This window comes from Coptis chinensis, chromosome 6 (genome assembly GCF_015680905.1).
Source record: "Coptis chinensis isolate HL-2020 chromosome 6, ASM1568090v1, whole genome shotgun sequence".
Lineage (NCBI taxonomy): Eukaryota > Viridiplantae > Streptophyta > Magnoliopsida > Ranunculales > Ranunculaceae > Coptis > Coptis chinensis.
The window spans coordinates 38,677,465-38,705,321 of record NC_141461.1 but is presented as its reverse complement, the minus strand read 5'-3'; the positions used below and the strand labels follow the sequence as shown (position 1 = coordinate 38,705,321).

The window sequence follows — 27,857 nt, the reverse complement described above, 5'->3', positions numbered from 1 at the left end:
TTAAAACAAGATTTAAAACTAATTTAGAACTAAGATGATGATTAACTATTTATCAATGAAGACAACTAATTATGGATTTAAGACAACTAAACTAAATAAGAATTGAATCAATAAACTAAATTGAAATGAAAAACTAATATTTTATTATAAAACTAAATCTGATTCTAAATAATAATCTACTTTGTTCTAAAACTAATTAATTGAATGTAAAAACTAGATCTAAAAACAAGTTCTTGGATTAATGACTAACTAAAAAACTAGATGCTTAAGAGCTAAGTCTTATGTCTTCAAAATGGAGGAGACCAGATCCATTTTTTCGTGCATGGGCTGAGGAGCCATGTTTTGGGCCGAAAAATCGAGCCCAAAACCCAATTTCTTCAGTTCACATAGGCCTTTTTAGCTGGATTTGACTTAAACAGCCTTTTCATCTACTTCTGCTCCTTTGATTGGGTCAAGACTTGGACCATTAGAAATCTCTTTCCGATCCAGTCGTTTTGACATAAGGTAGGCCCAATTTCGAGGTCTGAGTCCAAAAAATACAACCTTCGGAAGTTCTGTTGACTTTTGTGCGCTGTTTCTGCTGCGTTGACTTTGACTTTTTAGCTTTGATCGGGCTTTAAATGGGCTTTTTCTCCTTAGATCTTGGCTTTTAATCATAGAACTTCTTAACAACCAACCCTTGCTCCATTATCCAGCAAAAAGGGCGCATTTCTGCACATATTCGACTCCAATGCCTGAAATACACAAGAACACAATAACAGTAGTAACTCTTACTTATTAATCACATAATTGGTCAAAAGCGATATTGTTAAAGGGGTTAAAACTACAGTTTTGGGCTCTTATCATACGTGCTAACACTCATCTTCATTTGTGTGTGTGGAGTGGAAAGCGAGGATGGTTGTTGTTTTCTTAAGTCACTCATATCAATTGATTTTGTTACAGGCTGAGAAAGACCCAGATGAAATGCATGCTTAAATAACTCTTCATCCAGTAAATTCTGTAAGCTTAATCACTGCTACATTTTGATGGAAACTTCCTTACATAACATACTGCAGATTTATTTTGTGTTGCTAAGCTATCTCTGTGAAAAACCAGTTCCCCCAATTTGATTTGTCGAAATATTTTGAAAACAATGTGGTTTTTGAATTTTCATCATTTCTTCCATCTGGTTATATATAAACTGATTTGGTCTCCTAACCGCTAGCTAGGCTTATTTATCATTTCTTCCATCTGGTTATATAGAATGGAAAGGTGACTGGTTTCTTCTCAAGACAAGGGTATACTTTTGCATTTTTCAGTCATTTTAAACTGCTAACCAGAATCTCTGTGTAAAGGTTATGTTTTGTTAACCTCACAAATGTAGGCAATTTATGGGGAAGATGGTGTTTGGGGTTGGATTTGACCGAGTTCGTGTGGACGAACTACCTACGTATCAAGTTCTCTCTCTGGGGGGTAAACTTGAATAAGGTCAGATATAGTTCCTCCTCCTCTTTATATAGGTAAGATGCCCGCGCCTCGTGCTTTCCCGAGTCAGGTCAGATCCAGGTCTGCAGGTCACTCACGAGCCATGATGGCGAGTTAAGGCCATTTATTGTGATGTGTGCCTGAAGCTCCGATCTTGGTGGCTATAGTAAAGACATGTGTTACGAGCTGTTATGAGAGGAATGAGTGCTATTGAGGTCGCTCCTGGGCGAGATCGTCTATTCAACTCGAGTGTCTATGAAGCGAGCTCGCAGGTCGAATGCTAGAGGGAACATCGAATTGGTGGTGAGTTGATTAGGTCGCTTGCCTGTCTTGAGTCACTATGAAGCGAACTAGGAGGATGAGGACTGTGATTCTCTTCCGTAGGAAATGAATATTCATTCTAGCGTGGCGATTTTCTTCCCGTAGTAAATGGTGTATGGTGACTTTTTTGAAAGAAGGCAATAATTGATTTACAATTTGAAGGTACTTAGAAAGGTTACCTTCATTGGTGGTATACTCATGGGCGACCTGGAGGACGACCAGTTATGAATCGCTAAAGACCTTGAGCTCCTGAGCTTCGAGCTCTAACGTCATACGGAGTCCCATGATTAGGGCTTCGTACTCCGCTTCATTGTTGGAGTCACTAGGACTACTCCGACTCCGCTGCCACCTGGATTGCTAGCTCCATCCACGAAGAGTGACCATACTGCGGGGTCATATTGTTTAGAGGTCGGGGGGTTGTTTTCTGGTTCCCAGTTCAAGTCGTCAACTGGGAAATCTGGTAAGAATCAACGACGACCTGACCCTTCTGAGAGGTTCTTGGGGTGAACTCAATGTGGTGTTCACCGAGTTCTTTTGCCCATACTGCCATGCGAGTTGTTTTGTTGGCTTTGAGAAGGATCTTCTTTAGTGGCAGGTCGGTGAACACTTTGATTGGATGTGCTTGGAAGTAGGGCATGAATTTCCTTACTGAATAAAGTAGTGTCAGTACTGCCTTTTCAATGTGGGAGTAGTTCTTCTCATCTGGCAACAATGTCTTGCTTGTGAAGTAGATCGGTTTCTTTGCGTTCTGTTCCTTTGAAGAAGGCCGCCCGATAAGCAAAGTCGGACCACGACTAAATCTGATGGCGTTTCACCATCAATTGGTTTTGCCAGCACAGGTGGTGTTGTCAAATAATCCTTGAGAGTAGAGAACGCTTGGTGGCATTACTCGTTCTATGAGAACTGTTCGCCCTTTTTGAGAATTTGTAGAAAAGGTCAGCATTTGTCTAATGCTCTCGATATGAATCGGTTTAGAGCTACCACCATTCCTAACAATTTCTGTATATGCTTCTTTGTTTTTGGGTCGGGCATGTCCAAGAACACTCAAATTTGATCTGGGTTTGCTTCTATCCCATGTTATGAGACCTGATATCCTAGAAACTTCCCAGAGGACGCTCCAAAGAGGCATTTCTCAGGGTTAAGTTTCATCTGAGTTCACCGAAATCTGGAGAATGCTTGTGTGAGGTGATCTAAGTGATCTCCATTGCTTTTGACAACCATGTTGTCTATGTAGACTTCCATGGTGTCACTTAACATGTCTTGGAACATATCGGTGATGAGTCGCTGGTAGGTCGCTCCAGCATTCTTAATCGAATGGGAGGACGTTGCAACAGTAAATCCCTTGCTATGTTACGAATGAAGTTTTCTCTTGGTCTTCTTCTGCTAGTGGGATTTGGTTGTAGCCACTGTAGGCATCCATGAATGACAAGAGCTCGTGGCCACGGGTCTGGTCCACAAGTTGGTCGATTCTTGATAAGGGGAAGTTATCCTTAGGAGTTTCCTGATTTAGGTTGGTAAAGTCCACGCAAAGGCGAATTGTACCGTTCTTTTTTGGGACTGCTACTATGTTATCGACCCATTCGGGGTAATTGACCTTCCTAATGAAGCCAACTTTTTTTGGATTTTCGACCTCTTCATTGATTGTTTTTTGAAATCTAAGGGATAACTTTCGAGGTCGTTGGCAAACTGGTTTAGCATTTGGGTTAATGTTTAACTTATGACATGCAACATTAGGATCAATTCCAGACACATCGATGTACACGACCAAGCAAAAACATCTTTATTTAATGATAAAAAGCTTACAAGTTGTGCCTTGAGAGTAGGATCAAAGTTAGTTCCTACATACACGAACTTAGGGTCCTCTTCAGTTCCTAGGCTGACATTTTCCTTCAGCTCAATCTGAGTAGCCACCTCAGTCGGTTGAGCGGCCTCTGGGGTCTTGGCTTGAAGCGGTGGGGCGACCTCTGGGGTCATAGTCTTTGAAGCGACTTCCTTGACCAAGCCCCCAGTGTTCTCCTTTGGCAGATTGTTTGAGGGGTCTTGGCTAGGGTTTTGACTTCAGAGATGAAGTCTTCTACGAGCTTGGTTTTGGCGATCTCTCCCTTGTTTTTGAGTGAAGCCCCAGCAGACTTGTTGACTGAGAGGATTTGGTTGCAATTGTGGGCATTGAGCTGGTTGCTTCTGAGCTCCAACATGCCTCTGGGGCCAGGGAAGCATAAAACCTGATGGAGTGTTGATGGAACTGCTTGCATCTTATGGATCCAACAACATCCTAAAATAGCAGTTTAGGACGAGTTGACATCCAGAACGCTGAAGCGTGTTGATGCTGACCTTGTCTTCGTGCGACCCAACTGAGACAAGTAGAATGATGTCTCCTATTGGGTCAGCTCGTGATCCGTTGAAGCCATAGAGGGGGGCTATTGGATCGATCATGACTGACCTGGGCATGTTCATCTCCTTAAGGGTGCGGTAGAATAGGATATTGCACGAACTGCTTAGGTCGATCAGGTTGCACTTGATAGTCTAGTCGCTAATTTTGACGTTGACCACCAAGGCGTCATTGTGTGGGACACCTTGTTGAGGTCGGCCTCAGTGAAAGTGATATCTCCAGAGTTGCAAGTAGTTGTGTGTGGGGCAGGAGCCGCTTGTGATGAGAACTGGTAGACTTCTTGGAGGGTGCCTACTCGTCTCCTTTTCTCCCTCGTGGACGTGACAGAGTTGTCCTGGAAGGTAATCATGTTGATCGTTCTGTTGTTATCTCTGTCAGATGAATGTTGGCGACGATCATGACGAGATCGGTCCATAGATCATCCTCGAGGGCGAGAGCGATCTCGGTTGTGGTTGCGTGGAGGAGTTCGGCTTCGCTCTTTGCGAGCCATGAGCTTATGGCGCAGGTCGCCATCGGCAATATCAGTATATTGCTTGATATGGTCTGCCTTAATGAGGTCTTGGAGGTAGTGCTTGAGTCCGCGGCATTCGTTGGTCTCATGGCACTTTGCTTTGTGGAAAGTGCAGTATGGATTTTCTGGTGTGTCTTCTGGCCGCTTTACCTCAGGTCGGTAATAGGCTGCTATTTTTATTTTCTCCAGTATGTAGCTTGGAGATCTTGTCGGACAAATGAACTTCGCTAACCGTGTAGCGTCCTGGTACCAAATTTCTTTCCTTGTGGTCTGGGTCGCTTTTTTTAGGACGGGGCAGTGTCTGAGATTGCTACGACTTCTTCTTGTTCACCGTCGTGATCTAAAGCTTCCTATAGCTTTATGTATTTGTACACGCGAGTGTACAAGTCTTCCAGTTTTTCAGGATGCTCCTTCATGAGCGACCTGTATAGCCAGGTGTTTTTCCGGATTGCCTTGGTGAATGCCAAGGTTGCAAAGGACTCTTGGAGGTCACTTTCTATAGACAACAAGTCTATCTTGAATCATCCTAAGAAGGAGCGGATTGACTCGTCTTTCTTCTGAGACAACATGAAGAGTGAGTTGACGTCATTTTTCTTACGTCTGTTGTGGACGTAATGATTAGCGAACTGGTCGGTTAGCTTCTCGAAGTGATCGATGGAGTTTGGCTCCAGTGAGTAGAACCAGTCGGGGCTCCTTTCAGACTTACAGGAAACAAGCGGCATTGCAAGCAGTTGAACTCTTGCGCACTGTAGAGTGCGAGGCTCTGGATGTAGCGAGCTACATGTTGACCGAGACACGTACTGCCATCATACATGGCAAAGCGTGGCTGAATGAAATCGTGCGGGGAGGGCTTATTGATTACCTCTGGTGTGAATGGGGATGCTCGATAAGTTTTCAGCATCTTCTGGACGATCTGAGTTGTGTCTTTTCACAGTACTCTGGTCAATTCACTGGGATAGCTCGTTGATTTGCTGGTTCACTTCGTTAATACCATTCTCAGCAATGACTCCGTTGGGGTTCTGGGCTGCCACCTGACTTTTGAGTGCGACATTTTCCTGTTGTAAGAGGGTGATGCTGTTGTTCATGGTTCCTATCTGGGCGGCCATATTCTTCATTTGTTCTTGTAGGCTGTCCATGCTTCGTGAGCTTGAGATTTGTTTGAAGGTTTTCTGATTGAATGGTTGTGAACTCAAGAAATCGAGCCACAGACGGCGCCAATGTAAATGTTATGTTTGGTTAACCTCACAAATGTAGGCAATTTATGGTGAAGATGATGTTTGGGGTTGGATTTGACCGAGTTCGTATGGACAAACTGCCTACGTATCAAGTTCTCTCTTTGGGGAGAACTTGAATTTGATCAGACATAGTTCCTCCTCCTTCCTCTTTATATAGGTAAGATGCCCGTGCCTCGTGCTTTCCTGTGTCAGGTTAGATCCAGGTCTTCAGGTCACTCGCGAGCCGTGATGGCAAATTAAGGCTATTTATTGTGATGCGTGCCTGAAGCTCCTGTCTTGATGGCTATAGTAAAGACATGCGTTACAAGCTGTTATGAGAGGAGTGAGCGCTATTAAGGTCGCTCCTGGGCGACATCGTCTATTCGACTCAAGTCACTATGAAGCGAGCTCACATGTCGAATGCTAGAGGGGACATCGAACTGGTGGTGAACTGATTCGGTCGCTTGCCTGTCTTGAGTCACTATGAAGTGAACTAGGAGGATGAGGACTTCAAGTTGGTTGTTAATTCTATTGTGCTGGACATGTGTATGATATTCATTAGATGTGAATATTATTCTCTCACGCTCTGGTTTGCCACTAGACACCAATCCTAAGTTAATAGGTGAGAAGCACAATGTTCTAAATGGAAATATGTACAATAATTGTATGTAGGTCTTTTATGTCATTCTTAGTTAGACAATTATCTAGTTACTATCTAGTTAATATATTATAGTTACCTCCTAGTTATTTCTTAGTTATATCCTTGAACAGTGTTTCGAATGTTTTTAATATATTAATTCTTAGTTAGACTGTAATGAGATTAATTTATGTCCTTGAACAGTTACTGCAGTACATTATTACAGATCAATAGCAATTCTTTAATAGTTGTTTGAGCTTTAATATTTTCTTATTTGCTTGGTTCGGTTCTTTTCAGGCAAAGGTTGATACGAGGGGAACTGGAGGAAGAGTTGCGTGAATTGAACATAACTCTTCTTGTGAAAAAGGACTTGCTCATGAGTGAACTGGTAAAAAAACGTGGAAGGAGCAATTCTTACAATAGGAACACTGGAATCGAGAAAAAGGGTTGCTAAACAATTTAAACTTGACAACAAACTTGTTCCAAAAGCAAGTTATGACAGCTGATAAAGCCGTGGCATCGTCAACCACTAGAACACCAAAGTATTCCTACAGAGGGCGATAGAATTATAATGCTACGGACAAAAAAAAACGATTTAATCAAAGAATCGAGACAGCACTTTAAGACCGCTAACCAAAGTGGATGATCTTACACGTGCTTAACTGCTGTTTTCAACTAACAAAAAAAGCTACAGGTGAACCTATATGGAGTTTAGGTTCTGTTGTCTGTCTAATATACTGCAATAACTCAGCCCGTATTACCTCTATTTTGTTTGAAATCAATTCCCATCAGGAGGGTTCTAGATTAATAATTCTTTTCACTATAATTAAGAGCACTGCAAGCCTGCTATATGATTGTAATGATGGCTATTGCCTTCATTATTAATATGAGGAAATAGAGACTTACTCCCATGGATCATCCCCTACAATAAGAACATCATACTCATAATCCACATAAACAAGTTTCTATTCAGAGCCTCTTGGAGCATCAAGCAGTCCTTCAAGACCGAACATGCAGGCAATTGCAGATCGTAGCTCCTCATAGCTGTTATATCGGGTAACATCGATCTACCTCCCAACTGACCCAGTTTTTTGTACCTGTGAATTGATAATACTAGTAGTTAATGTCAATTTATCAAAGGACGAGTACAGGACCCAGAATCAGAATCAATTTAAGCTCTTCTGCTGTGCCACGGACAATGGAGTAGAAAAGGGGCGAAGAGGGGAGAGAAAGAGAGAGGTGTTTGTGTGTGTGTGTGAGTGGGTGAGTTGGGGTGGGGGGCGGTGTGGCGGTGTTGCCCTAAATGATTATTAGGAATATTCTAATGCATGAAATACATCATCATGCATTACTAACTTACTAAATATATAAATTTATTAGTCAGTCTCAATCACACCTTGGGATATGTTCTTAGAGGTGGAGAATGGAGATACTTGTTTCCATGGTGCACCTTGATGGAAAAGGCTGGACTCATCAAAATCCACATTGCTTGAAGAAGTACCACCAGAGTTGTCTTGAAACTCTCGCAGATAGAAACCATGAGAATCAGCAAGGCTAACTGTCGTGATTTGAGACTGAATATCCTGGCTAGAACTGAACCCCACAAAAAAAATTTGATTCTTAAACTGGCATTTCCCAGTGAACCAAATCTATCTAAGAGAGTGCTTGAAACAGAAGGATCAATAATTGTTCCTTCATCTTTCGTTGATCCAAAAGGAAGACCGTCATATATCTCGCTACGTTCCTTACTGTCCTCGGAGAGATCTCTCAACCCACATGAGTTAGTTGCACTGTAAGGCACTTGTATCTTGCCAGGGAAATTGAGTAAGTTCTTCTACTTGAGAAAAGAAATAGGGTTGTTGGCCTACCATTTTCATTGAGAGACACCAACTATAATAGCTAAGCAACAAATATATATCTGGTTTTGATGGTGACCATGCCTTAGGTATAGCACATGAAAGCCATGTTACTCTTGCCTCCCAGAGTCCTTATAAGGACAACAATGTAAGGTCCTGTGAGATCATTCCAACTGCTTTAAACGGCTAGACTACTAAACCATTTCCAAGAACTCCAACTACCCCTTGGTATCTTTTATTAGGCCCTCCTTTTTAACCTGCCTACTGGCTACAGCAGTGGTTACTGATTACTTAAAACTCAATGATGCAGAATTAAAAAGTAACAGTATACACTTATGTGCTAATAAAGCCCAGGGACCATATGACACTGAAGACAAATATAACAACCGAATGATGCAATATGTATAAACAAAAACAATAGGCTCTGCTAAGGGATGAAAAGTGAATCACAATAGATTACCAGAAAATCGGTTGCTTCTTCACTACGAAACCATAAAAATTAAAGGAGAATATCAGTTGCTTGCAGCGAAACTTCTAAGATACCAGAAAAAGCTAAACATCCATCACGTACACCCGATCATGGAAAAGTTTCACATCATAAACTTGAAAAAGAATGCAGATATTTTCCTATATCTCCCCCAATTTGGTAAAATTTCGCACATCTTTTATTTAGACAAAGGGATTATCATTTACACCAAAACAGAAACCCAAGGCAAGAGACATAGCTAATCTGGAATTACCTTTGACAAGACACTGACAGCTCATATCTACTCAAATATAAGAATGCTGGACCCGTTGCATATCAATTCCAAAATTTAAAGCATCAAAGGACTTGCAGATATGATCCACAGCTATGTCCACATGTACTGCACAAGACACCCTACAACCATTGACATTAGATGAAACATAATGTAGCATCCCACTAATTCCAGTAATTGGCTTGCAATGATGCATTGAAATCATAGTCAACCCACCAGAATGGGCGGTCGTTCAGTCAGTTTTCTCTCATTTTTCTTCCTCCTTTGTCTTCATCTTCTTCATTTAGACTAAACTTGATAAATTTGGTAATTTCAAATTCGATGTCTAAATTTGGGGGGTTTATACAAACCCCAACAATTATTTTATAAGGGCAATATTGGTATTATGCAAAATACCAACAAAAAATTGTAAGAGTGGGGGGTTAAGTAAAAAAACCCCAAAAAACAAAAATAAATAAATAGATACTAAAAGGAGCAAGTTCACAAGGAATAACTGGTGTTACATATTGTACAACAAAGCAGTTTATAAATTATAGATCTTAACGAAAATTTATAAATTATAATGTTGTATACCTTCAAAGAGCTAGTAGATAAATCTATCTTTCATACTTATTACTGTAGTAAATAAGTATTTACTATTTAATTATACAGGTCCAGCTCAACAGGAACAGTTGGACTTTATCAACCACAAATAGAACCAAATAATGACAAGAATTTATATTAGAAATGAAATCAAGCGGTTCAGACGCACTTGAAACAACGGTAGTACCACGTCAACAAGATGCATGTAGACAATCCATTGCCAATAAAAGAAAATGAAAGACACAGGCAATAATTTAAACGATCAATCATCACTTCGTGTCTGGTCAATAACATATCTTGTAGTTGAACTACGCTAAAAACCAGTAGAAACAGAGACAAGGGTTTCATTTTCACCTAGAACCAAAATCATAACTAATGAAAAGTAAAATCTAGTATGCTGTACTTCCATAAGGTTTTTGTTACTCATGCTATGCAGGTTTGGATCATTGTTGTTAAATTTTTTAACATGTTACCACTTGCACCACAACCCACTGTAGAGATAACTTCCTAAAATGACCAGGCATTCTAGTATACCACTCCATATACTAGTACCATACACCACAGTAGGGAAACAGAAGTACAATCACAGACAATATTATTTAAATGGATGATTTGCCTCAGTATCCTGAACAAAGCAATTCATCACATTAGAATCTGCTAAGTAGTATTTATCACATCAAAATTTCTACCTTGACCTTTTTATTTTTTGCTCGGTAAAAGTTTAATTGAATTATATCAAAGGAACCGTAGGTCGAGATAACCTACCATTACAAAGGACATATAAAAACAACCCAAAAAGTAAACCAACCATTGCAGAAGGAAACATCTATTCCACTAAGAAGAGTAAAACTGCTTCAACTCAAACCTCCCTAAACCCTAACTCATCGTTGATTTTAACACGTCTACTCCAAATAAACAAAAACTCCAGAGTTTTGATCTCTAACAAACGCAACATTGATTTTAACACCTCTACTCCAAATACCGAGAACTTATAGGAATACAAAACAATGTGTCTCAAAGGAACTGCAACTCCAACATGGTGCAAGCGCATACCTAAGAAAACCAAAGGGCATAGCTCGTAGGTGCTTCACAACACCTCCCCTCCCGACAGACTATATACTTGACCGCTTAACTTCTCTCTATCTCAGTCTCTACCACCAAACTAATATATATAACACTTCAGTTTAAAAGCCTACAATAATACCATTTGCAACTATACTAAACTAATGATGTTATTCTAAAACAATAGAAAGGGTGCGCACTTCACAACAACGCAAAAAAGGACAATTAAGACACGAGATTCGTAAACTGGCAAGTATCTTCATTAGAAGGGACACTTTTCCACTCAGGCTAGTCTTCTCCAAACTCTCGACAAGTTTCAAAAGAAATCTTCTTTCTAACATAATTAAATCCCAAAGGATGGGATTACCTACTTTCACACACCATACCTATATACCGGTAAAATCAACCAGTATCTCACATCCCAAGACAGTAGGAAGCAACACGTGGACCTTCAGCTAAGCTAGGTTAATGAAGCCCTCCAATTGCTACGCACATCCGAAACACTTCAAAGTAGAGAACTAAAACAGTGGACCAGAAGGGCCTTCCATGAAGTTTCATGTCTTGCTTTTGATATCGTCAGAGTACTAATCTCTCATAATGAACAAGATGCAGGATAATAGCCTCTGTTAAGCTTCGGAAAATATACTACTGAAACCCACTAACAAAGAAAAAAAAGAATGAAAAGGCAAATTAAACAATGATGATAGCAAAGTGATTTAGCTCCAGAGCCCAACTTCCTTTTTTAGTAGAGCTCAACCCTCCGGCGAGACATATTCATCTACCCTTTCAGTATCTATTTAAGAATGAAGTCAACCCTTACCTACATTATTTCTCTTAACTCTCAAGACTCATTCTAGTAGAGGTATCTTCCACACTTTTTCCTTTATAAAAGTTGGTCATTGGTCAATATTAAGCAAAAGAGTGTAAACTTGAAGCTTGCTTGCACGAGTTTGTCCACAATTTTCCAATAAAAAAAAGGCAATGTAATGTAAGGCTCTGTTCATCATATTCTCCTCATACAGACTCTTATAATACTCTACAATATCTTTACCCATATCTTGAAACTCTTCCATAACCCTATCTCCCACCAATAACTTGGACATATAATTCTCATTTTGTCTGCCATTCGCCATGCACTGGAAGTATTTTGTGTTCTCTTCCCATCCACCACCTCTCAACTGTGTTTTCGCCCTTTTGTCTCCAATATGTTGCTTCACATCTCAATAGTCTCCTGAGATCGCCATAAAACTCTCCTCTCCTTAACAGTTCATTCAGTTTAAACCTCTACTTTCTTCCTCCCTCTAAAAAGTTGCTAATTCCTCATTGCATGCTTGGATTTTAAACTCAAATTTCCCAAACATTGTCTTATTTTGGTCTTTTAGTTTCCCTTACGAGATGCTTCAGTTTATGAAAAAGTTCAAATCCAGCTTTGGAGTTAAAATGGACTTCATTCTTCATTCCAACATTTTTTCCATTTTTTGAACCAATTCCAAGCATTCAAACCACATTACCTCAAATCCGAACGGCTTCAAACCCGCTGACAATTTCTTACCTTCAAGAATGTAAATAGACAACATAATATGCTTATTCGAATTATATAACATACCTCAATCCCACGCGGAAGAAACCCGAATGTAATAAAGAATGATCCCCACGTTTGTTGTTACTAGCCTCTTGAGTGTATTATGCTCGTAGAATTGGTTACTATAATGAATCCTTGCATCCATGCCTCCTCCTTAGGTGAATGGAGAAGAAAAGAGTAATTGATATGAGATAGTTGTGTTTCCTTTTTCTTGTATGTTTGTAGGTAGTTGTGTTTCCTTTTTCTTATATGTTTGTGTTACCTACGTAAGGTATTTAACGAAACAAGAAATAGCCAACTCTCCTATTCTTGTGCAACAAGAAATCTTGATAGATACTATTCTATCTTATAGGATAACTTAGTGTATTATTTTATAATCTAGGGAGTAGCTAATTAGAGATGGATCCTTGATCCATGTGGGCGGAATTAAGTGACCTGACCACTTACATGATGAACTCACTCATTGGAGAATGTGAGACTTTCTCCACAACTAAGGACATGTGGGATCAACTGAAATTTGCTTTCAATGGAACATCTACTACTAGACTTAGGCGTCTGATTCTAAAGTTTGAGATGTTCAGGAAAGATCCCAAGGCAAGCATGCCTGAGCACGTAAATGTGATGTCAATCATGATTCGCGAGTTAAAGGCCGCTAGAAATGTCTTTAATTATGAGCAGCAAGTCCAAGCTGTGACCAAATCTCTCCCTGATTCTTGGATGCATATGAAAAGCAAATCATGACTCATAATGAGAGTATTAAGAATTTTTCTGATATTTCATGACATTGTGATCTTGAGGCGAAGCGCCAGGAGGCAAACCATAATGTTTATGCTCTAATTGCATTTGGTGAGCACAAGACAAAAGCGCAAGGGTAATAACAAACTCGATAAAAGGGGGGAGGGGGTTAATAAGTTGGCTCAAGGCAGGCACAGCCAAGCGCCCCAGAGGCAAGCGTGGTGGAAAAAGAAATTTATATAACCAAGGTGAAATGCTACAACTGTAAGTATATGGGACACTTAGCTCGTGATTGCACTGAGCTGAAGCAGGTATCCACTTCCATTACATAAGTGTATGTACACATGTTTTAGTTGCTCATTCTCTCCCTGAATGGATTGTAGACACAGGAGCAACCAGGCATGTAGCTCAAGGGCAAGTATGATTTGTAGATATTTTGCTAAATGGATACCTGCTTCGGCTCGTGCAATCACGAGCGAAGTGCCCCATCTGCTTACACTTGTAGCATTTCACCTTGGTTATATAAATTTCTTTCTTTCCACCACATTTGCCTCTACAGCGCTTGGCTATGCCTGCTTTAGGAGCCAACTTATTAGTCCCTCCTTGCTTCTTGGGTTTGCTATTACCCTTGCGCTTGCCAGATGCGATTAGGGCAGAAGCATTCCGGTTCGCCTCCTGGCGCTCCGCCTCAAGCTCACAATGTCGTGAAATATCAGAAAAAATCTTGATACTCTCATTATGAGTCATGATTTGCATCATATGCATCCAAGAATCAGGGATAGATCTGATTATAGCTTGGACCTGCTACTCATCAATAAGGACATTTCCAGCGGCTTTTAACTCGCGAATCATGCTTGACATCACCTTTAGGTGCTCAAGCATGTTTGCCTTGGGATCTTTCCTAAGCATCTCAAACTTTAGAACTAGACTCCTAAGTCTAGTAGTAAATGTTCCACCGAAAACAAATTTAAGTTGATCCCACATGTCCTTAGCTATGGAGAAAGTCTCTTATTCTCCAATGAATTTATCATGTAAATAGGTCGGGTCACTTAATTCTGCCCACATGGATCAAGGATCTATCTCTAATTAGCTACTCTTCAGATCATAGGATAATACACTATGAGTTATCTTATAAGATAGAATAGTATCTATCAAGATTTCTTGTTGCACAAGAATAGGGGAGTTAGCTATTTCTTGTTTCGTTAAATACCGTAGGTTACACAAACATACAAGAAAAAGGAAACACAACTATCTCATATCAATTAATCTCTTCTTCTCCATTCACCTAAAGAGTAGGGTTTGAGCACGGATACAAAGATTGATTATAGTAACCAATCATATGAGCATAATACACTCAAGAGGCTAGTAATAACAAACGCGGTGATCATTCTTTATTATATTCGGGTTTCTTCCACGTAGGACTAAGGTATGTTCTATAATCCGAATAAGCATATTACATTGTCAATTTACAAAGAAGAATTATTTGATGATCTGAGAAGAAACAACCCAATGCTCTCTCCATCCTCAAACCCCTACCACGATGATGAAGCCAAGAACCGATCAATTCTGCTCATTCTAACCCTTTCTTGTCCGTTAAAGCAGGTGAGCATCGATCCTCTTGGCTGAAAATCTTCTAATCCCTATTAATTGATACATTGATTAATATTACATGTCTCTTTTGTTATTTGGCATCCTCTTCTCTCTCTCTGCTGAACCTAATCTGATTAAAATCTCCTCCCAAGCACCAAGGTGCCTGCCAATACCCCCTATATCAGCTAATTCAGCAAGAAATTGATCGTTATATTCATTTGTTGCTGCCCCATATATATTGCTGAAAACCCACTCAAAACCATCACCATTAGTGACAAATCTTGCGAAGAGAGAATATGCTCTCTAATCTCTCTGCACTCCATCACTTGAGTGTCCCAAATTAGAATTGAACCACCAGACTCTCATCTATGCTCCCATATACCCCAAATATTACTAATAAAGGCTTAAAGTACTTCTTCCCTTTTTGTTTCTTACAGCACCACCACAATTTCCTCACAGCTCTCCAGAAACTACTAATTTTTATCTTGCAGCAGGAACCCCTCATATTTCATGTTAAAATACCAAAATTCATTAGATAAAAACAGCACTGAACTCCACACACTCCTACTTGTAGTATCAGAAAAAAGGAATGTTCTCCATCTTCATCCATTGATATCTATATGAAGAGTAACAGTCTCAGGTCTGTTACGTTCTTGATTTAAAACAAAATTTATCCCCATACCTATCACTTTATCATTAACCCATCTGTCTTCTTCAAGGTTCTCTTTATCATAAAACCATCGCCACAAACAAAGAATCCTTCCTACTGATTAGATTCTGATCGCCTTCCCTATGAACCACATGAGTATGCTCCATCGCCTCTAAAAACTGATTTTTACGAACTCCTTCCTACTGGTCTAGTGAGTCTCCGATCACACAATTGAAAGAATTAGATTCCGATCCAACACTTGGTCCTAAAATGGGGTTTGCAACCCTGTCTGCATTATCCCCACTTACCAGATGTTGAAGAAAATCCATGCACAAGAATATCATTAATTGGGCTAATTATGGGTGCCAAATCAGACCCACAAGGACATCAGAAGTTCTCCCCTCACACACCACAATCGATCTTAAATTAGAATTTTGAATTAGTCCGCCTCTTTCAGTTATTTCCTGAATTGATCCCATGGTCCCAACCCCGATTTCATTATAAGTGCCCCTCCTCACCACGTCAGCAAACTAGTTAACTCTCCTAGCCTCCTGTCTTAACTCTCCACATTTCATAGATGCACCGGCACTCCTAAAAATTTGACCCATCTCCTCCTTTTCTTCAACCAATCAGGTTTAATGGTTAAGAATCAAATTCCCACTTCTGAAATCATAATCTCAAGCCATCGATAGACATATCATGGATCTTGAGCATCCTCTCTGCCTCCTCACTCCTGTGCATCTCCAAGATTGTTTTTTTTTTAATCCGTAAAAGTTAAATTTCATTCCCAATAATAATAAGAGTGTTACAAACAAGATAGCTAACCCGTAGCGAGAAATTAAGAGTAGCTAACCACATCTCCACAAGACTCCCAAAAACAAAATTACAACACTAGTGTATCCCAATTACAAATAAAATCAAGAAAACTCAACTCCCTATAAAGATGGATGGACACATTCCTTGACCAATTAAACAAGTTTCTTAATATCCACCAAAATCTTGTGCATATCCTTTTCCTTGTTCTCAAATACTCTCCTATTGCGTTCCAACCAAATCCCCCACACTATTGCCTTGGGAATATGTTCCGCTAGCCATTTGACTTTCAAAGAAAGATCCACCGCGAATATGTCGTCATCAAGAGCCTTTCTAATATCACCTGGACGCCTCCATGGTTTATTAAACAAAGAGAAGAACAATTCCCAAAGTCGCTTAGCCACCAAACAAAGAATAAATAAGTGGTCCACATCCTCTTCAACCTCCTTACAAAGAGAGCATACATTTTCAATACCCATACCTCTTTTGTTTCGTTTGTCAATGGTTTGAATGCGCCTAAGATATGCCATCCAAGTAAAGAAGGCCACTCGAAACGGGATAGAATTCACTCGTATCTTCAAGATTGCTTTCACTATGTTTATTTGAATAAACAAAGGAGTTTTCACAAACCAAGTATTTCACCCAACATGACAGTCACCTCCTCCCAATGGCGCATCCCATTTTTATTGTCAATCACTACGGCTCGTGTTTTCATCGTCTGCACCTGCCTATCTAGTCTATTCCTTACCAACACCCTGGTTGTGCCCCCAACACGATCAGCAATAACCCTCCTCTGTTGATGCTCCATATCATTGTTTCTACTGCCATGTCATACCTCCTGCAAACACCCGCTGAAAGTCTTCCACCCACCACCTTTCTCTATTTCAGAGCAACAAATCATCGATTTGCCTCTCTTAACCCTCCTCCCCAAGAAGTCAGAAAAACAAATCTACCGACATGATTTCCCTTAACTTCAAGAAAACCACCAGATCCCCAAACCTCTTGCTTGCAACCAACCCAAACTCTCTTCTTCCAAGCGCTAAATCAGCAGCCTTATTTTCACACCATTGGGCCGCTTCAAGAGGTGTACTAGAAGACAAAGAGAAACCTCTTCCTTTCTCAGTAACCATCACTTTCCATTGGACAACTCTCTCTCTCTCTCTCTCTCTCTGTGCAATAGCTGCAATACCAATTACAATCCACAGACGGATGTTTAAACTTACATAATAAATTAAAACCTTTATGGTGTAAAGACCGAAAGCAAAAAGAAGCAAGCCTATGTGTTGGAGATGAGACTTCATCAAAAAAGGAAGTAGCATCCAAAGCATCATTGGATGCAGTAAAGATGTCATAAAGTTTGGCCGAAAAAAATATAACTCAAGTCTAAAATTGGTATTTTGGACACTTGCTGAGATGTTTTATGCGAGCAGTGACAAAATCTAAAGTTCAAACTCAAAAATTTTGGTTGCTAGAGTTCGTGTGGCATCGAAGGTAAGGAAGCGCTTTACATTGTCCAAAACTATTTGCATGACTGGGAGGGCCGTAGGCAGAACAACATATCTTATAATTAGTTTGCATGGGTTAAAAGATGAAGACTCCTGTGTGAGGGTATAATGTGTATACATGGTGCCAATATGGACCAACAATTCTATTTCTGAGGGAGCAAAAAGTAAATCACATAATATTTTATTTTAATTTATTCTTTTCAAGCAAGGGTCATGCAAACTCGTTCCCCCCTTCCAAATATTAATGGCGTACACTCTCCCAAGGGAGACGTTAGGCGGGCACTCCGCCAAAGTGCCATGAGGCTCCCAACCAAGGCCACAGACCTTCTTGATAGCCCATATAGACCACACCCAGGTAAGTAAAGCACACGCATACTTAATATGTATAACGCATAGCCATGTACATGACATAATTTTACTGATAATAAGTCAACAAATCCTTCTCTAATTTTAGCGCACCCTACAACAAAATGCAACACATTTCATATTGGAATTTTTGGAAATAGTACCCAAAAACAAAACACACGCTTATAAACAAGCAAACTAGTCAAACGAAATAAAGACTCATTGTGGATCAGAGATCAACCAATAGATCCTCTTCCATTTGTAATTTGATACAAAACCAAATTGACAGTCAGCTCTTCCACAATGGAGATAGACATATATCATATGAACATTTTGGAAATTAACATCAACATCACAATCTTTACAATATTGTCTGTGTTCGTACCTAATCAGGTCTGCACCCCAGAATTCTGTGGTTCAAAATGATTCACCTGCACTCAACTGCCTGGATCATTCCGTTGTAGCCCCTTGTTGTTTCGGGCTATATACAAATTTAAAGAAAGAAACCTTCTAACATAGGAAGTAAACTGTATTCACTAACCAGATATTGGATTTGATTGTTGTGGTTGTGCATCCAGTAAGCTCAATTGTCTCCTCAGCTTCACAATATGAGTTTGAATCTATAGAATCAAAAACATATATTATTACTTTCATTCTTCAAAAAAATTAAATCATATTGGACAAAGTATTTAGATCCGAAGTACCATTCCCTAGATTAAATTTGTCATTTGGTCCAGTAGAAAAAGACCAAGACATGTGACTCATGGACACGAGTTCGAACATTGGCGCAATCAAATTTTGTGGATACTATTTCTCAAATATTAGAGCATCCAACTCAATACCAATGAGCACCAGATACTATATACTATTACGCAACGCTTTAATTATCCCATATTTCCATGTAGGACCATAGTACAAAATATCGCGATATAGCGCAATATATCGCGATATATATCGAGAAATTAAAAATGGGCACAGAAATATCGTGATATTCAATTGGATAAATACTAGTGTAAATATCAACGATATTTGTGGATATATCGTGATATTTCAACGATATAACAAATTTTTTATTCTATCCACGATATTTGGGCAGATATAATTGTGCTTCGGTGGTAGTTGGTGGTGGCGGTGATTTGAAAGAAAGAAAGTGGAAAGAAAAGGCTAGAAAAAGGTGTTCATCTCCTTTTCTCATATTTGATCTGTCTACTTGTTGAAGGGTTTCGACTGAAATTATGCTTGAGCAAACCTTCTGATTTTGTCAAAAGTTTTCCTTTGGCTGATAAGTCTATTTCAGATAAACCCTTCCTTGACTTGTAAAACACTACGTTATCTATGACCAAGTTATGTACTTATGTCTGAAATGAATTCCAAGTTTTAGTATCAAGTGCAATTGTTGGAACTATTGAATTGAAGCATGCTTCTATAGAAACGTTCACGTTATATATGTTGTAATATTTGTTTATTAAAAGGATCTGATTCAAATCCAATTAATTGTGACTTAAGGTATCTGACAAGGATTAGAAGAACATTGTTATGTGATATATGATTCAACTAGAGGAAAACTGGGGTTTACAAGAATTTACATACTTCAAGAAACATCCCATAGAGCCGGTTTAAACTTCCCTTTTATACCAATTGTTTGTTTGTTCTGTCTTTCATTCATTGCAGTTGAGATTGCAAGATGGAGTTTCACAAATAGAACCAAAGCCTGAGACCAAGAAACAAATTAAAAAAAAAAATGATGCCATGGCTGCTTGGTCCACGCTTTTAAAGAATGTATGTGTATCTTTTACCCCTTTTTATTCTCACAAGAATTGATTATGTTTGAGGTGAGTCTTCAAATTTGTTACTTTCATTATAGGAAGACAATGTTATATATTGTCGTTGGTTGATCTTCTCCCTCTGTTTGGTAGAAATTTTGATATGGTGGCTTAGCTCACACAATAAAATTTGAATATTTGTGAGATGTAATAGGTTGGTCTTGGGATCATAACATAAGTTTATTTTTCTGAGTTCATATTAACTTATGATTGGGTCGACTTCTTGGTAGTCTAGTGGTTTATATAGTGGCTTTGTATGTTTTTGGTCAAGGGCTATCGGTTGTGTTCATGCTTGAACTTCCCTGGCGTAGAGCTTATTTCTTGAGTTGGGAAAGTTTTATTTTAGACCTTGTTAGGTCTGCTTTTTCTTACAAGAATTCTTTCTTTATTTGATTACGAGTGTGAAAAGTTAGGCAGTCGATAAGATACATCGTTAAAAACCTGTCTTCTTAAAATCAGGATCTGCACCAGTTTTGGAGCCACGTTTTCACATAGTTTGGTCAAGATTCGAACCCATGCTAAAACATGAAAAAGTAAGACCTGTGTATTAGCTTTCCAACCCAATTGGCCTTGGCACATTGCGAGTCCTGTGGAGATAGATACGGTATCACAAAGTTTGGTTGGCAGAAAACAGTGCGTCAGAAATCAGTTTCTGTGCACTGTGTTCAAGTCTAGTTTTAGTATATTTAGAATGAGATTGAGAATTTTTGTAAAACATAAAGAAGTAAGGTCTGTGTGTTATCTTTACAACGCAAAAAGCCTCGTTGTTTTTGGATATCTGTGGAAAGAGTTGTGCTATCCCAAAAAAAGCCCGTCAGAAATCTAGTTTGTTGAAATTTAGGATTTTTACTGTTTTCAACCTAAGTTTTCTTCTAGATGGGCTGAGGTTGGGACTTCGAGTTCTACATGTGAGTAGTGTGAAGTTGTGGTGTATATAGTTGACAGAGGAAAGGGGAGAAGCATTGGGTACTTACCTATAAAACAGAGGAGAGGAACTACGTCTGACTTGATTCAAGTTCATCACAAAACTTGATCACGTGGCGGCTTTGTCCCAAAGCGAGCTTAGTCAAAACTCGACCCATCACAATCTTCCCCATTATTCACACTTGTAAGGACTAATCAAATTCAACTTTTATAATGACCACATTCAAAGAAAATATAGTTGATTTGTGGATATTTATCGATATTTGTCGATATATCACGATATATCCTGATATATCAACGATATTTGCAGTCAGAAATACCCACACATAGTCTGTGGATATTTGTCGATATTTGTTGATATTTATCGATATATCTCAATATATCTATGATATTTGCAAATGCCCCAATGTAATATATCCCCACACATGGGGATATATCCACGATACATATCTATAAATCAGAGGTCGATATTTTGCCATATCCCGATATTTTGTACTATGTGTGGGACTATACTAACATCTCAAGACTATTGTATAAACTTCTCCGAGTGTATATTAAAATTATTGTTTCAAGTAATACAAGCTAAGAAGCATGGATACCGATACGCGACACGGATACGCGTACACGACATTTTTCAAAAATATAGGACACGGATACATCATGGACACGTTTGAATAATATATATATATATATATAAATATTATATAATTGAGCATTTTTCACCAAATTCAAATTAAAATGGCAATTCTACTTCATAAAATTACCAATTCAAACACATTAAGCAGCAACTTACATGTATAACTTGGATTCACTTCATCTTTCTTCTCTTGCATCTCTTCTTAACTTGGATTTTATTTCACTTGTTTTTTTTTGTTGAAGTTCCAAAAAAATTTATATATGTGTGAGATTACTATCCCCCGTGTGTTGGAAATTAAAAAATTAATTATAAAATCGAATACTCCAAATCGCGTATCCGACACGAATCGGTCGCGTATCGGGGCGTATCCATGTCGAACACGTATCGAACACGGATACTTCACCCTTAGGGACGTATCGGTGCTTCATAGAATACAAGTCCATGACCACTCAAATACAAAATACTGTCATGAAACCATAATATAATACATACACAATTACATGTACCCAGTTGAACTAAGAAATGAAACATCAACATTAAATAAAAACAAATGGTGCATCAGCAGGAAGACAATATTCAAGGATTCACATCCTAGCATAGATGATAAATACAAAGTCGTTACCAATCTAACTTGACCATTCACCTCCTTCCTTAAAGTCAGTATAAACTGTAGAAAGACGGTTACCTTTCTCTTTAGCAGAAGTTAGATTGGTTCTTCTTTTACTCCAAACCTTCCTCTGTAACTTTATTTGCTTCGAAAATCATCATCCCCCACATTTTGTTAAGCTTGTGGCTAATTGCATTTTATTGAAGTGAGTTAACTGTGTCTAGGGAAAAACCCTTTTGTTCAAACATTTTAATTGTGAATTTTCAACCATTTCTCAACACTTTCAGTATAAATGGGAAGAAATAAAAAGGAATTGGTTCCTTTGGATGAGCAAGAAGAAATTTGAAGAGGGTCTATGCGATATGATATTTAACACCCTTGAGTACGTGTTCGGTTTCAGTACTCAAAACTAATAATCAACCTTTTAACTTGCTTTTGGTAACTGGACCGCCTATTGCAATAACTCTTGCCCTCCCTGTTAGAAATTTTGATCTGGGAGAGAGAGAGAGAGAGGTGTGACATATTGCATTAGTATGTCACTGAGTAAGCACAATGGTAGACAAATATAACTACAAGAATTAAGTTGGAGCGCTGGATGAGAGATTGGTGTAAAGTTTCGTGGAATGTTGTGAAATTGCTTGAGATGCTTCGATATATGTATGAAAATTTTAGTCTAAGTCTTTCGAGATCATCATAAATTATTTTTTTGGTAAGTGATCTTTATTAGAGCAAGTCCAATGGAGAGATGCTAAATAGGGCTGCTAAAAGGTGCCACATAGGCTTTTTAGCTTGCCCAGCCAAATTTGGCACCCCAAAATAAAAAACCAATCCAATCGCGTTTTTTGTTTTGAAGTGCTAAATGATACGGACGGCATAGTTTCTGCCGTTCGTCCATTATTTTGTAAGTTGAGTTGAATTTTTTTTGGACGGACGGCACAGTTTCCGCTGTTCATCGAAATTTAACACATGGACGGCAGAAACTATGTCGTCCGTCTCCCAAACTTATTGTAGCAGCTGCTAACGAAGATCTTAACTTTGGCTGGGTTTTTTACTCAAAAATTTAAGACCGTTTTAGCAGCCCCATTGGAATAACATTTTTGTGGTTGGGGTGCTATATTTGCCTTTAGCAGCCCATATAGCCCCTATTGGACTTGTTTGTGCATAGCACAAAAGATACAAAAGAAAACAAAAATGTAAAACAGTGAGTGAGTACCTCACTTGTTTACACATAAAAAAACAGAACAAACTAACTACCCTCCAAAGACCCCAACATCACTCTCCTGTTAAGAAAGACATGTGACCAGTCTAAAACAAGGTCTTTGAACTTGTAATTCCTTCTTTGATATGTAGTGGACATCCAATGCCACAGTAGCCCTTTAACCTCTAGCACAGTACTCCGAACTGCTAACATTGTACCCCTGAATATATGATTGTTTCTTGTTTTCCACATACGCGGACGCGGACGTAGACACGGCGACTAAACTATATCTCAAAAAATAGGGCGCTTGGACGCTTGATTTTTGGAAATTAAATAATATTATATATATATATATATATATATATATATATATATATATATATATATATATATATATATAAACTAATTTAACAAAACAATATAATATTAAAAATTATTTATGTATTAAAACAATATAAACTAATTTATTTATGTATTAAAAATTCATGACTATTAAAAATAAATATCCACAAAATTAACTTTAACAAAATTTCACGTGTCTTAAATCTTAAAAACCAATAAACTCCACAAAGAAAAAACAAAGTAGTGAAAAAGCCTAAAAATGTACAACTCAAAGTCTCAAAACTAAATTGACTTGATGACAAGTCAAACACGTTCCTAAGTAAACTTACAGAAAAAGAGAAACATGAATTCTAGTTTCTCGTCATCTTCTACAACAGTTTACTTTCGTATGAGCTCACCTTCTTCTACAACAGTTTCTCGTCAATGGAATCTAAAGCTCTATTTGAATTACTACATCTAAACAACATATTGATTCTCTATATTAAGATGAAGACGCGTCTGATCAAGAAAGTGTAGCAAAAACTATAAAGAAATATGAGAAGTTGTCTCCAATTCTCCATATTAAGATGAAGAAACCTCTAATCAAGGAAGTGCATCATGAATTCTTGATTTAGTTCTATTTTCTTTTTCTTTGTCTTAACTATTTAGATCGAGAATTCCCGATTTCCAGGTTCAATTTTAGTTCGTTGTTGTTTGTTTTTTTTTTTTTGTCGACTTTGCGTCCTGACCTTGGTTGACCCGCATCCAACATGCGTCCTGACCTGCGTCCATTGCAGTTGACTGCGTCCTGACCATGTTAACTGCATCAGACACGCGCCCATGCCGCGTCCGCGTCCGCGTCCGCGTCCGACGCGGACACAGTCCTTTAGCAGGTGCGTTCGTGTATTAGAGTAGCATACGGTAAAAGACGCCATATCTTGTCCCCAAAGCATCCATATCTTTTCCTAGGCCATAGTGATAGAAAATCTTGTAACGACTCAGCTTGAGCAAGAAGTGGAAAAGCTATTACCCTTGGTTGTGTCAACTCTGCCCACACCTCTAAAGCAAAAGAGCAGTGTGGAAAAGATGACCAATATCCTTATCAAAAGTGTCACACATTGTACACACTGGAGACACCATAGTTCCCCTATGTCTAAGTATATCAGCACTGAGAATGCAACTCGAAACGGCCTCCCAAAAGAAAATTTTCACCTTCAAAGATATGGGAACCCACCACACCAACTTAGTGGGAAAAGAGGGGGGTTGGTATTCTTGGTCTCTACCTTTAGCAGTGTAGCGCCCCGATTTTCCAGACAAATGAATATTTAGATAAAAGAGCTTGATCCAAATATTCAACCATCTAATAAACCAAGACGTGAGCGGTTTTTACTCCCATGAGTCCAACTAAAACTAAAATAAAAAACACCCCTTTGAACATCACGTTCAAAGAAATTTCAACAAAGTTTCCTCTATATTTCCAATATTTCATAAATTTACAACTTGTCATAACCTAAAAAGCAAATAATATACTTCCATTTAATATATTAAAACCTCAGCCATAAACCCAACTACTAATAGATATTGATTCGTGGCACCGGCTACTTAACCATCTCGACAAATACTAGTTAAATCAAGTAGCTGCAGCGCCCCAAAACCGATCTTTACCTAATTATCGTCATAACTTCTAATTAATGAATTCATAACTAAAGACAATTAACATTATACTAAATTATTACAAAATCACTTAAGGGGAATAAATTTAGAACAAGAAAGAGTTAAAAGAACCGCCTTAGCTAATCAGAGTACACTTCACGTTAAATTTTCTTAGTGAGCACCGAAGCCTTTTCTTGTCTTCTGGAAGCCTGTTTGTCCCTGTCAATTAACACTTCTAACACGCAACGCTAGATGGTTAGCCGATATATAATAATCAACGTGAATTAAATTTATTATCAGCTGACAAGATTTACTTAACGGCTTACCTTTCAGCTACATCGCAATGCTTGGCTTACCGTTTTTCTTATAAAAGTCCCTGCGTTCTTAATTAATAAACAAATATTTAAAAAAACACTTAAACGATCAACGTCAATAACTATTATTAGATATTACGTACTACGAGATTAAGATCATGCTTAACACGTAGAATCATATGTTGAACCGAAATTAAACATTTAATAACCTATATAGAATAACCGATTTCCTTGTTACAAGGGGTGGGGGTTTTCCTATGGAAGTGGCTGAGCTGGGTGGTTACCTACGTACCCATTTAGGGCCGGATCAAGCCAATCGTAGTTCTCCTATTGCGGTGTAAGGTACTATGGGAAGGAATTAAAGCCATTTCCGATGAGGAAGGCGGTATGGGTTCCTCACTTATGTTCTAATTATGTAACGTCCCCTAATTAACCAATTCCCAACTTTGAATCGGTATTCATGCTATGCACTTTGTATCCCAAAAGATCTATCAGGCAAGTCCTTAAGCTTCCAAGGTTTCACCTTCATTAACTAGAGTGAATTAACCTTTGCTGATCTCTATAGGGAACCTATTTGTTATTTCTCCTTTGATTAAACCTTTCCGTACTGTACCCGGCAAAATTCTCGAAAATGTATTGGTCAGAAATATAGAAAGTAAATCTCATTCCATTCGATATAGGTGTTAATAATAATACCAATATTCTCAATGTTAATAAACATAGAACTAGATCCCCACAAATTAAATACCACTCGCATTATTTCAACAGAGCTATAACAATTGACCCTCCATAAATAAAAAGAATATAATACATTTTAATCAATTTGACGTACTAAGAATAATATGCCGCAACAATAAAATTTATATTTAGTGGACATAGCTACTAGTACCGTTCACAAGGCAGACCAGTTAAATGGAAACACAAACACTTACTTGGTGTTGAGGAATGCTTGCTAATATCCTTAATTAGCTTTCTTCCAAAATTGCAGCTGGATCACATAGAGTTTTGGCTGCCAAGTTTAATTTAGAAATGTTACAGAGAGATAGAGACTCCACATGTAAGCTCTTAAATATATACTCTTTGCCGCCACCAAGTTAAAGGCCAAATATAAGGTCTTCGCGCTTCTTGGCAGTGATTGTACAGCACAGAGACAAAAATAAACAACCACGCCCTGAATCATCATAGCCACACCGTGAGACATACACCACTAGACACTAGCGATTTTCGACTTCAAGAACAAGGACAGTGCCAGCTTCGATCTTCCCGTTAATGTATTTCGGCCATCAAAATATTCTCATGAATCCAAGCAATCCCATTCTTCTTAGTATCTAGAGGTGTTATTCGTGTGATTGTTTAACTCAGAAGTGATAATTGACCTAAGGTAAGGTGATGGGTAAAAATCAGACGTCCATTTCCCTCCGCTCCTCTTTCCTTCCCCGTAAGTAATAGGGTCAAGTTCTAACAAATTCCATCCTTATCCTCTCTCCCTTTTAACCATGCGTGGTTAAAGTAAAACATATCCCCATAATATTAGAGCAGGCCCAACATAAAATAGGCCCACTAAAAGAACAAGCCCCATATTCTAAAGCAAACCCAAATATAAAACAAGCCCAATATAATAGCACATGCATATTGATATTTCTACTCAAGCCCACACAATCAAGCCCAATTCAGTTCTAAGCCCCCATAATTTAAACTAGTAATATAAATAAAGGCCCAAAATACAGTAAGCCCAACATAAAATGAACCATTAATGAAAAACCCACATCAATTAATCCAGCCCGCCAAATGATAAATGTTAAGACTTTGCCATATAGTATGTAATTACTTTGAGTTACACTGAACTAACACATAAAATGACTGGTTTATCCGTAGGTAAAATTCCAGGTCATTACATTCTACCCTCCTTAGAGAAATTTCGTCCGCAAAATTAAAAATTATATAAGTCCAAGACCATATATAATGCAAATACTAGTATTCAGGTATTTAAAAGATGCACTAGTACAACACAACTAATTAATGGAATCTCAAAGATCAACCAATATCAAATATAGGATATACAAGCAAACACGTCATTACTGGAATGGATTATCAAATTCGCAAGGCACCCACCAAATGAAAAGCTAGAATCACATACTGAACAAAACCCCACGTCCCAATAATATTTAAAGACTGAAGAACTGAAAATCTCACGAAAAGGATATTCACATAAAACCCAAGACAACCAAATACTATAACGAGAAGGAGCCCTCAAAGAGATGGACTCACAATTACCAAACAACCACACAACAATATTATCAAGCAGCTAAGCACAAAACCCTAATCACTTGGCCAAAATCAAATCAAAAGAAATTACAACCAACACCC

General features: G+C 38.5%; 1 long non-coding RNA gene across 3 annotated transcripts; it reads right to left on the bottom strand.

Moving 5' to 3' along the window:
* Positions 1–94: 94 nt before the first annotated feature.
* On the bottom strand, positions 95–18,877 carry LOC147492897 (uncharacterized). 3 transcript variants are annotated; one of them, XR_015198083.1, is made up of 6 exons: positions 18,718–18,877; positions 9,367–18,633; positions 9,133–9,272; positions 7,933–8,370; positions 6,955–7,633; positions 95–734 (listed from the first exon to the last, which is right to left on the bottom strand). It is a non-coding gene; the product is annotated as an uncharacterized LOC147492897 (long non-coding RNA). The 3 variants fall into 3 exon arrangements; XR_015198084.1 differs by lacking the exons at positions 95–734; positions 7,933–8,370 and having other exon boundaries at positions 6,971–7,633; XR_015198085.1 differs by lacking the exons at positions 95–734; positions 6,955–7,633; positions 7,933–8,370 and adding an exon at positions 8,377–8,660.
* Between the last annotated feature and the right edge of the window lie 8,980 nt (positions 18,878–27,857).